The sequence below is a fragment of the Lissotriton vulgaris genome, unplaced genomic scaffold (genome assembly GCF_964263255.1).
Source record: "Lissotriton vulgaris unplaced genomic scaffold, aLisVul1.2 SCAFFOLD_2061, whole genome shotgun sequence".
Taxonomy (NCBI): Eukaryota; Metazoa; Chordata; class Amphibia; order Caudata; family Salamandridae; genus Lissotriton; species Lissotriton vulgaris.
This window is the reverse complement of record NW_028247843.1, coordinates 21312-36110: the sequence shown is the minus strand read 5'-3', so window position 1 is coordinate 36110 and position 14799 is coordinate 21312. Positions and strand designations below refer to the sequence as shown.

Sequence of the window (14799 nt, the reverse complement as noted above, 5' to 3'; positions counted from 1 at the left end):
TAGATTTTGTTTGGCTTAATATGCATTTGTAGTTTCTTCTGACTGTACAAGTTTTACGTATTTCTCCTTCTCCTAGGTGGATTTTGACCTTTACCCAATGCCTGCACAAATAGTTTAGCTTTAATGTGTGATTCGACTTTGTGCGTTAGAAGTGTGAGTTAAGCCTAGACGGCGATTGCAAAATCTCTTGTTACGAGAAAAAAATCTTAAAGGGGTTAGAGCCCTGGCATTATTTACCTTTACTTACTACTAGTTGTTTCCCACGTTACTCGTGTTTCCTTTCTTCCTGTTGGTCAGTGCCTCCTCCCTCCAGCTTCCTGCTTGGCTTCACGTCTTTGTTCTTGCTGTGGCGCCTGGCTCAAGTAATGTTTTCGGCATCCAGTGTCCTTCCACTGGCCTTGCACTTGTAATATCCATGTTTTTTTTTTTTACTGTCCAGCATCCACATTCTATTTTGTTGCTTGCCTGTCCCTACCACAACCTCACGTCTTTCGCTGCATGCTTCTTCCCCTTCGTTGCTGGCCTGTCTCTCACTACCTAGATCCTATAACTGCATGCCCCTTCCCCACCCCATTGCTAATTGCCTCCCTCAATCATAGCTTGTTTTATATAGCGCAGAGTCCACTGGAAGGACTTGGAGTGATTTAGATGAGCATCAGGTAAATCAGGCTCCATTTGCTGAATTCTAGACTTCCTCCTCCATTGCCCAGAGGCGCTGACAACCCTCCGCCATAGCCTGCTCTTTACACTCACCATGACTCATGAGCACGCTGTGCCTCTAATTCGAGGGGAGGAGGCTGACACCCTGTCCCCAGCAGGCCGCCTCCTCGCCAGACTGCGCTACTGTAGCTGCCGCTTGTTTTCACATGTTAGAAATGCTGCAAACAAACAGGACGTGTTTATCCGATATTTTACTTCCTGAGGCGTAAAATCTTCTGCGCAGAAACGCTTCTAATATTCTCACCAAACAATAGTGAGTAAAGATACTCCACTGCCCACAACAGAATAACTGAAATGAGGGATGCGTGGCCCCTCTTATCTCTCCACTCTCCTTACTCTCACCACTCTCCCCTCCCTCTCTCACCTCCCTCTCACATCAATCTCCCCTCTCCTCACTATCCTCACTATCCCCACTCTCCTCTCACCACTCTCCTCTCACCACTATTCCCTCTCACCACTCTCCCCTCTCTCCCCCTCACTCCCCTCTCCTCTCCCTCTCCACTCTCCTCACTCTCCCCTCTCCTCACTCTCCAATCACTCTCTCCCCTCCCTCTCTTTCCCCTCTCTCCCCACTCCCCTCCATCCTCAATACCCGCTCTCTTCACTCTCCCCTCTCCTCACTCAACCCTCTCCTCACTCAACCCTCTCCTCACTCTCCCCTCTCCTTACTCTCCTCTCTCCCCTATCTTATTCTCTCTCACCTCTCTTCTCCTATCTACTCTCTACCCTCTTACCTCTCTCCTCTCGTCCCGCTCCCCTCAGCACCACCACAGCATCACTCAGGGGCACCACAACATCACTATGCACCACTACAGCATCACTGAACGCCACAGCATTACTCATCGCCACCACAGCATCACTCAGCACCACCCCAGCATCACTCAGCACCACTCACCATCACCACATCATCACTCAGCATCACCCCAGCATCACTCAGCACCACCACAGCACCACTCATCATCACCACATCATCACTCAGCGCTACCCCAGCATCACTCAGCAACACCACATTATCACTCAGCACCATCACATTATCACTCAGCGCCACCCCAGCATCACTCAGCGCAACTACAGCATCACTCAGCACCACCATAGCATCACTCAACGCCACCACAGCACCACTCAGCACCACCACAGCACCACTCAGCACCACCACAGCATCACTCAGCGCAACCACAGCATCACACAGCTCAACCACAGCATCACTCAGCGCAACCACAGCATCACTCAGCGCAACCACAACATCACTCAGCGCAACCACAGCATCACTCAGCGCAACCACAGCATCACTCAGCGCAACCAGAGCATCACTGGTTCAAATATGTTCTTTCAATGTTTCAAGCTGTTTTCAAGCTTTCACGCTTTATTACAAATCACAAAAAGATGTTAATATTTCACTTCCGTTCTTGGATTTTCGTGACAATAAAAAACACTGAACATAATCTTCACAAAAGTTATTTACAAAAGTTTAAGCTATTGCCATTACAAATTAAATAAATTATTTAAGTATTAATTATTTAAAAAAATTAAAAGCCATTGTTATTTGTAATATCAATACTTCTAAGTCACGTAAATACAAAACATGTTGCATTACAAATGCTATAGGTGTCACATTTGCGAAAGTTATAACTATTGGCATTGTAAATGACAAAGCTATTAATTTAGCTATTTTCAAAAATAACACATAAATAAAAAAAAATTCATGTATAAGACCAATAGCTCAAACTTTCCTAATGCGAGCCCTATTGCATTTCCAATGCTTGTACTTACATGTTATGAAGTCTATGTATGTGGTGTGTTGCAGAATTATGTGGGTTGGACTGGATTATTTAGTTGCGCAATTGTGCCGAGTGGAATTATGTGGTGTAGTGTGGAGTGGAATTGTGTATTGGAATTATGTGGCATGGTGTGTTGTGGAAATTATGTGGAAAGTAATTATGTGGTATTGAGTGCATTGGAATTATGTGGGGTGGGATTGTGTATTTTGGAGTGCAATTATGTGGAATGGTATTTTGTGTTGTGGAGTGGTGTGCAGTGGAGTTTAATGATGATGTGGTGTGCTGTTGAGGGTTGCCTTCCATGGCACACCAACACCTATAAATAATATTTTTTAAATTGCCGAATACATGATGTAAACGGACAAACATTAATTCACTTTGTATTGATATGCCCTCCCCACCTTAATAAAACAAAGAACTCTGCTGTGTTGTACTTTGTACAACATGCTTAATACTCAGCGAGTCACGTAGCGCCTCTGGAAAGGAAGCTCAATGTATTAGCTCAGCATTTAAAAATGGGGAGCGGATGTGACATAATGGCCAGAGCAACCGACTTTGGAACTGAGGAACCAGGTTTAAGTTTCGGCATTAGCTGAACATCCTGTGATTGTGGGCAAATCACTTGATCTCCCCGGGCCCACTAAAAATTAATGAGCTCTTGTGTAATGTAACTGGTGCTCATGTAAAGTGCTCCAATACCTTCAAGTCGACTTCGCGCTATATATAACTGCAAAAAAAAAAGGAAAACGGGATGCATTTAAAAAAAGAAAAATTAAACTTTTCAGTTTCATTTTTTAAGGGTAGGCAGTGGTCCCTGGGACCACTGCCTGCTCTTAAAAAATATTTTCGCACCCATTCACAAAGGGGAAGGGCTCCCCTGGGTATCCCATCCTGTTGCGAGTGGCTTACCACCCTTTTGAAAAGGTGGTAAACTGCGAGTGCTTGGCGACCGGAAATGCTGTTGCAAAACAATCATACATTGCAGTCTGACCTGCTATTAGGAAGGTACGCCATAGACGCACCCCTTCCTATTAGCAAGTAGCAAACCATATTTTGCCAGTCACTAATAGGTTAGCAACCCGCAAAATATGGTTTGTACATGAAGCTGACCAATTTTGCGGTCGCAAGCGGGCTGAATTCCCGATTGTCCCGAAATGTACTTCTTTTCGGTATCACAAAGGTAAGTTACTACTATTAAAGTTAGACTTTTGGTCTAAGTTTACCTTTGTGAATACTGACAAGTGGTAAAGTTAGACTTGTGGTCTAAGTTTAACTTTGTGAATTCCGAAAAGTAATAAAGTTAGACTTTTGGTCTAAGTTTACCTTTGTGAATACCGAAAAGTAATAAAATTAGACTTTTGGTCTAAGTTTATCTTTGTGAATACCGAAAAGTAGTAAACTTACTCAAAAGGGTGAGTTTACCTTTGTGAATCAGGCCCTAGATGTCTAACGTGCGTTGCATATAGACGGTAGTCTGTGTGCTTCCGATCCCCCTCCTCCATTTTCCGTGCGCTTCCCCATTGTCTATCACATGGCCTCTTCCCCACCGTGTCTTTCTCTCAACCTTCCTCTATGTTGCCTCATCTCCCAAGTTGGAGCTGGCTGGAAGGACACCAGCTTAATTGTGACCTCCCCATGACTCCTCAACATCTGCGCTGAGCAGGAGAGGAGAAGGGCGGGACATCTGTGACATAAAACTGTTCAGGTATAAATATGAATAAAGGGGGTGTTTTTCCCCTGGAGTTCCTGGTGACATCCTAAATCACTCACGGTTTGGGATCTATAATTCCGTATGTCATGAATGATAAGTTACAATCAACCAATGGATGCTGAATAGGATGAATGTCAAGTATCCATCAACCAATGGCTGAGGAAGAGGATGAATGACAAGTTACAGTCAACCAATGGCTGAGGAATAGGATGAATTACAAGCTACAATCAACCAATGGCTGCTGAATAGGATGAATTACAAGCTACAATCAACCAATGGATACTGAAAAGGATGAATGACAAGTTACAATAAACCAATGGATGCTGAATAGGATGAATTACAAGCTACAATCAACCAATGGATACTGAAAAGGATGAATGACAAGTATCAATCAACCAATGGCTGCTGAATAGGATGAATTACAATTTACAATCAACGAATGGATACTGAAAAGGATGAATGACAAGTATCAATCAACCAATGACTGATGAATAGGATGAATGACAAGTTACAATCAACCAATGGGAATGGCTACTGAAAAGGATGAATGACAAGTTACAATAAACCAATGGATGCTGAATAGGATGAATGACAAGTATCAATCAACCAATGGCTGCTGAATAGGATGAATGACAAGTTACAATCAACCAATAGCATATGAATAGGATGAATGATAAGTTACAATCAACAAATGGCAGATGAATAGGATGAATGATAATTTACAATCAACCAATGGCAGATGAATAGGATGAATGACAAGTTGCAAGAAACCAAATGGCTGCTGTATAGGATAAATGACATTTGCAACAACCAGTGGCAGAGCTCGAGCCCCCTCTGTAAAGAGGTTACATTGGTTCTGTGAGAAGTTCTCTTTGCCAAGACTTAAAAGATGAAATTATTAAATATCTTTATAATTACCAACCCTTCAGTATCCTTAACCGACCGGAGCTGAACAACCTAGGTCACTAGTGCCTGGTGATATTTAAGAAAGTGTGATCACGCAAACAATTAAACTGCAATTGGCTAAAAAGCAGGTAGCCCACAGCGGTTTCACACGAGCCACGGGTTGGGGGTCTTCACTTTGCATGTATGCCTCCGGCTGCCCTTGACTTGGCCCCCATCTCGGAGGCGGGTATTTGCCAACTCTAACACTGTAACTTTTGACCCCCCCGGCCCCCACTGTAGCCCTGAGAGGGGGTCACCTTCCTGCCAGAGGAAAGGCTATTCATCTCCTGCATACTTGCAGTGCAGGGTTGCCTGCTGCGGTGCCGGGAAGCAGCTGCGTTTGTTGAGAGCGCTACAAAAAACAAATCCCCTCTAAATGAAGATCACTCCCAGGTCACAAACTTTTGTTTTGCAGTTTGAATGAAACTCCTTGGTGTGAGTTCAACCTGTGCCTTTTTTTCTTTAATAAGTGCTGAAGCCTAAAGTGTTCCTTAGAAGCCGCCGATTGTGATGGTTTGTGAATACCGAGGCTGCCTGGTCTTGATTTCACCTCCTGGGCCTTACTTAGGAGGTCTTGGTGCAGGGCAGCGCCGCAAGGAATCCCGCTGCGCTGCCCGACGTCAAGACAAAAGGGCAGGAGTGCGCTGTTCTATGTGATACGGCACATTCCTGAACTTTCCCCAGCGCGGGTGCGCGCACCTGCACCTACGCGCCAACACAGGCACACGTGCACCATGGGGGAAGGGCGCCTGCGTTGCGGGGCTCATTGATTATGTGCAGAAAGGGACCCTTTCCTGCACAAAATCAATCAGTTCAGGCGCTGTCCTCTTTCTGTGTGCTTCGGAGTGCAGCACACATAGAAAAAGGACAAAACTAGGAGAAATTAAAACATTTCTCCTCGTTGCGCCTCCCTAATGCCCCCCCTGGGGTGGCGCCGTTAGATTCTGACGCATTCCCAGGGTTACAAAACCTTCTACATCTGGGACTGTGTCCAGTTCCATGGGTGTTGCGTGGGAACGCCCACAGCAAAGCCTGAGGAACAACACGTTCACGCAGTGTTCTGCGCAAAAGTTGCAAATATTTACAAGGTTGCGAAACGCCACGTAAAGTGGCTTTAAGTGGCCTTGTAAATATGCCGGGGAACATTGCGCCACCAAAACGTCAATATGGTGAAGTTCCGGCGGCGCAAAAGTGCTCATAAATGAGGCCCCCTGCCTCTTTCTTGCACTACCGGCACTTCCTGCCCCTTCGTCTCACTCTCGCAGGTTATTTTCCATCTCTGCTCTCTCCCTTTGTCAACGTTTATAGCTTTTATAATACTCCTCCATTTGTGTTTCCCTATCACATGTGGGAAAGAGGGCCTGCCCCAGTGATTATTCGTAACTGCATTTTGTAGTGTGCGGAATTCGATTTTCAAGTGTCTTAAAGAAATGTCCTTTATAAAAAGACTAGCGCTTGACTAGACAATCACTTGTCGCGTTGCTGGGTAACTTGAGCGATGAGCTCGGTGCACCCCTACACGACCTCAATGAGCATTCTGTACCTGTGAGCCATCGGTACCACTGAAAATCAAGTGCTGAAGAAGTTGTACTTGGCCCGGTTTGCAGAGCCATAGTAGGACGGACACTGGGACATCAGAGGCAAATGACCCTAGCCCCCACTATGGATGCCCCATAGCGCCTCCTTGCCCTTCGCCCCCAAAACTCAGTCTGACATACATAGAAAATTCATTCCAAGTTGACCACCACATGAATCTGTGCCCGCACAGCAGCTATCATTGTTATGTTATGTTATCTTATGTTATGTTATGTTATAAGATTTGTAAAGCACATGGCTGCCCCAGTTATGGGGCGTCCCAGCGCTACAAACCCAGATATAACGTAGCCGGGTGGTAAAGACAGAAGGCAAGGACTAGCCCTGGAAGAGCCAGGTTTTTATGGCCTTTCTAAAAGTCAGATGATTCTGAATACTGCTGCTCGTCGCAGATAGTGAGTTCCAGAGTGCTGATGCCAATGCCCGAAAGGAGCTCATGATTTTTTGACTCGGGGGATGCATGCTAAATGGTTGGAGAATTTTGTGGGCAAAGCATAAAGTCTTGAAATGAACTCTCTTGTCATTGGCTACCAGAGTAATCCAGGCATGAGCTTTGATACAGAGCAAAATGTAGGGATCATTAAAATATGTCTACCATACAAGCAGTGGCCATCTTTAAATGTTCTTTCTTAGAATAAAAATAATAATTCAAATATGGCCTCCATACATGCCCACACAAACGCAGCAAGCATGATTTTAGTTTATTCTTAATTTACCATTTCAAGATGGCTAACAACCATCTCAGAATGGTTGTTCCACAGTCTGGCAGTGGAAGCACCAATCCTCTCACAGAAGAAGCGCTGTTTGCACAGGGCTAAGCATTTGCACTTCTTCACTCAGTTTACCTCAAAAACTGCGATCAGGAAGACTGGGTGACCTCTCGCGGCACAGGTTGTCCCTGAGATGCTGTCATTGCACAGTCAGCTTTTTCCGTGTGTTCCACTCACCAGATGTGGAACTATGCTTCTCTTCCTGGACAGTCTCTCCTCCTAGCAGGGTAGTTACTCTCCTTCCCGCTTAAACGAAGCAGGGACAGGCAAAAACGCGGGCCCTGTCCAGGAACTTCCAGTAGCCACACTCCTTTCAGACACAGAAAATAGGTTTGGTCAGGACTATTAATTCACAAGCGTTGGTAATTTGCCACCACCACTTTGTGTCAACACAGAACATTCTGGACTTTGTCAGGAGCAGGCCTAGGGCCTCAGCACACTTGCTAGATTAGTATGGTAACTGGACTGGTAGAGATCAAAATACTAGATTGATTCACATGCAGGTAGGTTTCAGGACACATGCCCACATACCACACAGGGGATATTCCCTTCCCAAGAATGACTCATATGGAACTGGCACTGTCTGTGCCCTACTGGCCTCTTCAGAGGTACTCCTGGCATGAGGCTGACTCTGCCCTAATTGATCAGCTCTTCAGAGGTAAAAGCCTGTGTGGCGCACTCCCACTGCCAGGGTACTCAGTGGCATCTGGTATTAGTGGGAATAATGCTTGCCGCCCTCCCATCCCGAGGGGAGGAGACTAAACACAGAGCAGCTGTAAAGTAATAGCTACTTGCTGCTGTCAACGACTCTGTGGTTTTCTATGGAGGGTGGGGGGGTTGGACTTGGACCTGGTGCGCATGTCCTAGCTGGGGGAGGTCTCCTTTGGCCTGGAGGCACAAGCTAGACCAGTGGCATCACTGTGGAAAGCATGTGTAGGGGTTCAATTAACCCTGGGTGGTGTTTGCGGAGTTCCATACAACAGAACTCCGCAAAATGCAAAAAAGAAACTGCTGCGCTACTCAAACCTCCGCGAGCAGAGGAATGCATTAGATAAATGCAGTTTGCAGTGATTTTCAGTGCCAGGTGCTTGTCCGCACTGTGCAATCATCATGAATGGCACCATGCACAGCGCAAGCAGGCACTGCTTCCTTTCTGCCGCTCGAGTAGATTTTTACTCGAGCTGCAGCTTTCTCAACGCAAATGGACGGTTTCTCAGCTCGAGAAGTCGAGAGCATACGAGACCACTCGCAATGAGAAATCTGAGCGTCCGCGTTGAGAAATCTCGCCGGGAGGTGGATTTTTCTCGCTCGCCCTTGCCAACTTGACTTTGACGAATGCGAGTGAGGAAAAAAACTCTGCAACGCTACGCGAAGTAGAGTTTTTCCGAACTCAGCGAGCTCTGCGTAACGCGGAGTGCGGAAAAATCTGCAAACTCCACGAAGAGAGCGGAGTTCACCGCCCAGACTTTGTGGGGTGTTTATGTGGACTTAATGGGGCTCAATTCATTTAAATGGCCGGGGCAGGGTAGGCCAATGTATACAATGTAGGAGTGGGTGGAACCATTTTAGGACATCATTAGGGGGGAGGTAAGCTGAAGTCTGTAAGAAGAGTCCAATAATTCAACTAAATTGAGCAAACTTAATGACTGAGTAAGTGTCAAGTGCCTGTGTTTTCACTTCTACAGCTCAGTGTCCTGCTTTGCGAAAGTGGTAAGTAAGACTCTTGCAGAGAGGTACGCGGAGAGTTGTTGGTAACGATAAGTGTCAATGATTAACCTGTATTACATATACTGTTCTGAGACATCTTATCAAGCTTCTATATTTGTTCTCCCCAAGGTTGATCCAAAAGTCGTGCAGATATTGTTGCTCTCTTGAGTCAAGGACAAAGGGAGAAATATGTGCAAATAGTGTCCAGATTTGTAGTATACCAGAAAAATGTCAAAAAGCATTCCATTTACTGAGTATGTATGCCTAGTTTATGCTGTGCATAATTGGTACTTATTTAGGTCCTAATTGATTCAGATCGATTGGTGCAAAGAGTTCTAGAATGTTTTATCCCCACTCTGACATGTTTTGATTTTAAAGACAGGTAGACGCAGAGGCATGATAGATGTTTGCGGTTGCGTAATTCTGATATCTGGCCCTGTTTTTTAGAATTAGCTTTGTTATAGAAGGCATGCCTTTTCAAGAAATACACACACACCTACAGAGATTTAATGCATAGAGTACAACATACAGGAACTGAGTTTACCTTGCATGAACCTTGTGCCTTCATAAAATATCCTCACACAGGGCTTTAAGTCGTCTGGGTCCCTTCGGGTCTCAGTCCCAGTAGTAAATAAAACAGGCATTAAAACTGCTCCCTGTTGGGCCATATATATTTATGTCCATAACAGTAATGGTAAAAACACTGATGGATGTCTGAAAAAATCATGTTAAAAACGTTAAGGTCATGCATGTCGGAGGTTTATAGTGCCTGATTCAGAGTTCGATGGATAGGTGACGGCTATCCTGTCCGCCATTCTACAACCGCTGTCCATCACTTATGTGACGGAGTAACTCGTCTGCCGAACTCTAAACCAGTCCCTTAGTTCCTGTTTATATTTCACATATTTTACATAATCTTGCATTCCCTAAGAGTGTCAACCATTTCCGGAATGTTGCATGTCTGTCTTTTTTTCGTAAAGCTTATTTCTCTTTCATAATGGATACTTTGAACTGAGTCGCACCAGGTGTTTATAACAGCCCCATGACTAAAAGCTCCGGGGTTGAGGCTAAGGGCAGCATGAGTTTCTCACAGTGACTGTCAGTGGAGCAAAACGGTGTTCAAACTACATGGCCATCCAATCCTTGGCCTCTCAGCAGAGCAAACAAAGCAATTGTCACGTATTCCAGTTGCAATTGAAATTCTGTGTAAAGAGGGCACACTATAGTCAAAATATTGACAAGATAAAAGTAATTGAAAATGCAGTGCTTACGTGTGAGTGAGTGCATTGTATGTCTGGGGGCTGTGAAGTGAAGTGGATGTGAGGAAGTGTATTTGAGGGAAAAGAGGGCCATGAAAAGGAAAGAGATGAGGTGTTAAGATATGCAGATTGACACGATGTGGCAGGGAAAAGGGCATGCATTTCCGACATAAAGTCCAGATAACAGGTGTGATTAAGACACCTCGAAGACCAATACTCCTACCACAGGCGTCAGTAAGATTTAATTCACAGTATCACAATTGAAACATTTTCAATGTTAATTATGTTCAACAAAATCCATGTTGCTTCAAAATCCATGTTGCTTCTTTTTTATCTTAAACAGATAAAAATAATTGACAAAGCCTACAGTCCTGCATTTTTTGACGGTATCTCAGTTATTGTGTTGTAAATCTGTAAGCAACAACAAAAATCTCGGTGAGAAACTAAAATAACAGTTGGATGGCAAACTATGGGAATCATAGCAATGTAGTTTCTATGTTTAAACCACACCGCATTTAGAAATGATTCACTTTTTTCATCCCACTTAAAGCCCTGTCTGCACATACTTCTATGTGACTGCTTGGAGCGAGCAGCTGTGGGTGACCCCTCAAGCCTGGTTAGAATATTTTCTTCCAAGGTTAATGGGGCACGCAGAGCAAGACTCAGGCCTGAAGTTGTTGCAATGTACAATTTGCACAGTACAGTAACTGCTGAACATATTTAATGCAGTAAGATATGGGGCAGTTTTTAATGTGTTTAAATAGTTCAAGACAGCATGTTCACAGTTGCTTTATAAACCTTTGTCCTTTCTCACTAAATAGTTTATTAAAATGTACTTTACAATGCACCATTCCTCACACTGTTTTCAGAATTTTGTCGAAGGAGAAGTCCCTGAGACCCCCTTTTTTCAGCCGGGCTCGCTGGCTTCGCTCGTGCGTAAAACTCATCTACAATTGTAAGCCTCACCACTTACAAATGTCACCGTCCGCCACTGTTCATTTACCACTATTTGCCTACTGCGCTCTCTCTAATCACATCAAAAGGCAGATTTTTTTAGCAGTGCCAGATACTAGCTGTCTGATCAAAGAAAAACTGTAGATTCCTGAACATGTTTTCTTAGCTCAGTAAACTAAAAATACAGGTGCATTAAAAACACAGAAAAGAGAATGTCACTCATTAATTGGACTAAACTTGCTGCTGCACCACCTGGCCATTTGCCTGCGCCCAATGACAGGGATCACTGACACAAAAATGTGGCAAACAATGTCATTAACAGAAATATTGTGCCAAAAATATTGTTTACCACAATATCCTGCTCTTATGCTTTTAACGCTCAACACAACTATATTGGAATACATTTTTTTATTGACACTATTATTGTCAAAAAATATACAAAATATTGATTTTTTCTCATATATAGTTTAAAATATTAAGGGCCCTATCATGATGTAAGTCAGAAATCTTCAGACCACAGGTCGGAGGCTTTCCAACTAACATCATTCAGTTCAAATCCAAAAGCCTTATTATGACGAAGGCTGTCGGATTTGAAACCGACCAGTCAGACCAACTGGCTTCCGATGGGCTCAAGGATCCCGTCAGCCAGTCGGAGGCCGCTCATAACCCCCTATGTACGGCGTTTACGCCGTGGGGATTATGATGTTAGTTTCTGACAGGCTTTTCATGCAGGCTTTCTGACATGAAAAACCTGTCAGAAAGGGGGCCCTAGTAGGGCCCCCTTACCACAGCACCTTCGATTGTGGGTTTGGGGGGCACCTATGGTGCCCCCTGTCAATCCTTGCACTGAGTGGCAGGCACCTCGAAGTACCTGCCATGTGTTGCAGGGATTAACAAAACTCAAATTTTTCTATCGGTGCTTGTGCTACGGCCGGGGGAGGTAGGCCTTGCAGTAGTGAAAAAGGAATTTAAGAGTTTTTCACTACTAGGACATGTACAACATAAAAGTGCATTCCTTGCATTTCAAATACATGGCACCTTGTCCTCTGTACTGTGTGGGCCCTACCCTACGGGTGGTTTACGTGTATTACAAGGAAGGCTTAGTCTGGGAAAAGGTTTATTTTACTAGGTCGAAATGGCACTTTAAAACTGCACACAGAGGCTCCAATGGCAGGCCTGAGACAGGCTTTAAAAGGATACTCAAGTGGATGGCACAATTAGTCCTGCAAGCCTACTAGTAGCATTTAATTTACCAGTATCTGGGTTGCATGTAGCACCACTTTACCAGGAACTTATAATGAGAATAAATGTGTCACTGGGAGTAAGTCAATGCTGCCATGTCTGAGGGAGGGAGCACAAGCACTTTAGCAGTGGTTAACAGTGGTAAAGTGCACAGAGGCATAAACCAAAAACAGGTCCAGAAAACAGAACATGCAGAGAGGGCCAAGTCCAACTCTACCCCCATTCAGCCAAGAGCCAGAGTAAACTAATCCTGACCTTGTTTGGCACCCCTTCTTCGGCAATAGAACATGGACCAATGTCCTCTTATGCAGGGGCTCCTTTCAGTTCTATGACCCTCTGAACCCAGTAGGATCCATCTGTCAGGGCAACAACGCTCAACATCCTGTGATTCTGGGAAAATCACCTAATCTCCCCGTGCCTAACAAAAATGAATGGGTCTTTGTGCAACGAAACTGGTGCAATGTAAAGCGCTCTGATACCTGATATCTTCGGGTCTAGTTTGCGCTCCATAAAACGCTTTAAAAAACACACTTTCCCTATCTCACATCTACCAGAGTTTAACATCCTAGGTCACTAGTGCGTAATCCCCATTGGCTAAAAAGCAGATAGTGCACAGAGGTTTCACACAAGCCATGGGGAGAGGCAGTTTGTATCTTTGCCTCGAGCTGTCCTTCACTTGGCCCCCACCTTGGAGTTACTTGCCAGCTCTGACACTGTAACTTTTTCACCCCTTCACCGCCACCCAGAGCTTTAAGTGGGCCGGGTCTCACGGAGTCTGAGCACCGGCAGTGTTTTTTAAAGAGACCTCGAAACGGGGCTCTATCAGGCTCTCTAACGGGTGTTTAACGGCGGTCCATTTTTTTTCGAGCGTTGTAGGGGAAGGGAAATCCTTTAAAGAGAGTCATTTTCTCTCTGGATTTCCATTCTCTTTTCTGAACTCAGGAGCAGAAACATTGTCGTGGTGTTACCAGGGCTTTATGTGGAAGCTTTTTCAATATTATATACAAGCCATACTTGCTTCTTATTTATCTTATGCAACTAACAACCATTGACAAAGCCAATAGTCCTGACTTGTTGTAGGTATCAACTCCCACCTCCTGCTACATATGCAACCCCTCTCTGGTGCATTGTGACCACCCTGCAGATATCTCTCCAGCAAGTGCATGAACCAGCAGAGCTACCTTGCTGCTTCGGTGCTGAGCCCACAGAAATCTCTGCAGCAGCCCCAATGTTTTTGCACAAATCAGCTATTCGGAAAAGATTTACTATCGCATTTGTCCGTGTGGCCAATTTCTTTGAGAGCTGACTTTTTTGGGACAAATAAAAATGGGGTTGGGTGTTTTAGCCTCGCACCCTTTCTATTGACACTCTCTCAACAGGGGGGCCTCATAATTTGGCTATATTTTCCATTTTCAGCCCTGGGTGGATGAGTCTTGCACCTGTGTCTTTTCTTCTATAATACAGACCCCCCCTAGCGCCCAGTGCACCCACCTGTTCTGTGCAGAAGGGTACAGGATCGGCCTCTGTGTTGTGGGGTCCCCTCTGTTCCCAGCCTGCTCCTAAAGCTGTCTGTGGCCCCACAGCCTGCCCTCTCTTGTCTTAAGCGCACCTCAACGCCCCCGCCCCCTGCGCCCACCCCACCCTCCAAAATCTCTCTGCAGTTCCTACAAACCAGGCCATTGCCAGGAAATCAAGGTGCCCTGGCGGAGGCCGGGCACGGGAGGCCAGTCCCGTGCCACCAGGAGCCAAACTTGAAGCTTGAGGGCGCCTGCGCCGAGAGCCACTTCAGAAGGTAAACAAGAAGTCCAGAGCTGATAGCAAACTGCAGGGCCAGCCCCAGCCAGGCGCACCCACCAGTTTTGCTTTATCAACCTCAGAGTTGGATTGAGATGAAAAATCTTCCCATGCATGCTAAAAAAAAGTGGCCCACATTTGCATATTGCCAGTCCTCAAAACACTGCTTCTGAAACGTTTTAACAAGCATTTGCAATGCAATAGGCCTCGCATTTTCGCGAGTTTGAGCTATTGGGATTGTAAATGACAATGCCTTTTATTTTTGTTTTCGATTTAAAAAATGAATAAAAGGCATTGTCATTTACAATATCAATAGCTTAAACGCG

At 45.0% G+C, this 14799-nt stretch overlaps 1 protein-coding gene across 1 annotated transcript in view; it reads right to left on the bottom strand.

Annotated features, from left to right (window-relative positions):
* LOC147665010 (uncharacterized) overlaps nt 1-14288 on the bottom strand; it is a 33278-nt gene extending 18990 nt beyond the window's left edge. Inside the window, exon 1 of the mRNA XM_086949816.1 lies at nt 14171-14288. The gene's annotated coding sequence lies outside the window, so the exon portion shown is untranslated. The remainder of the gene's footprint in view (nt 1-14170) is intronic.
* Between the last annotated feature and the right edge of the window lie 511 nt (nt 14289-14799).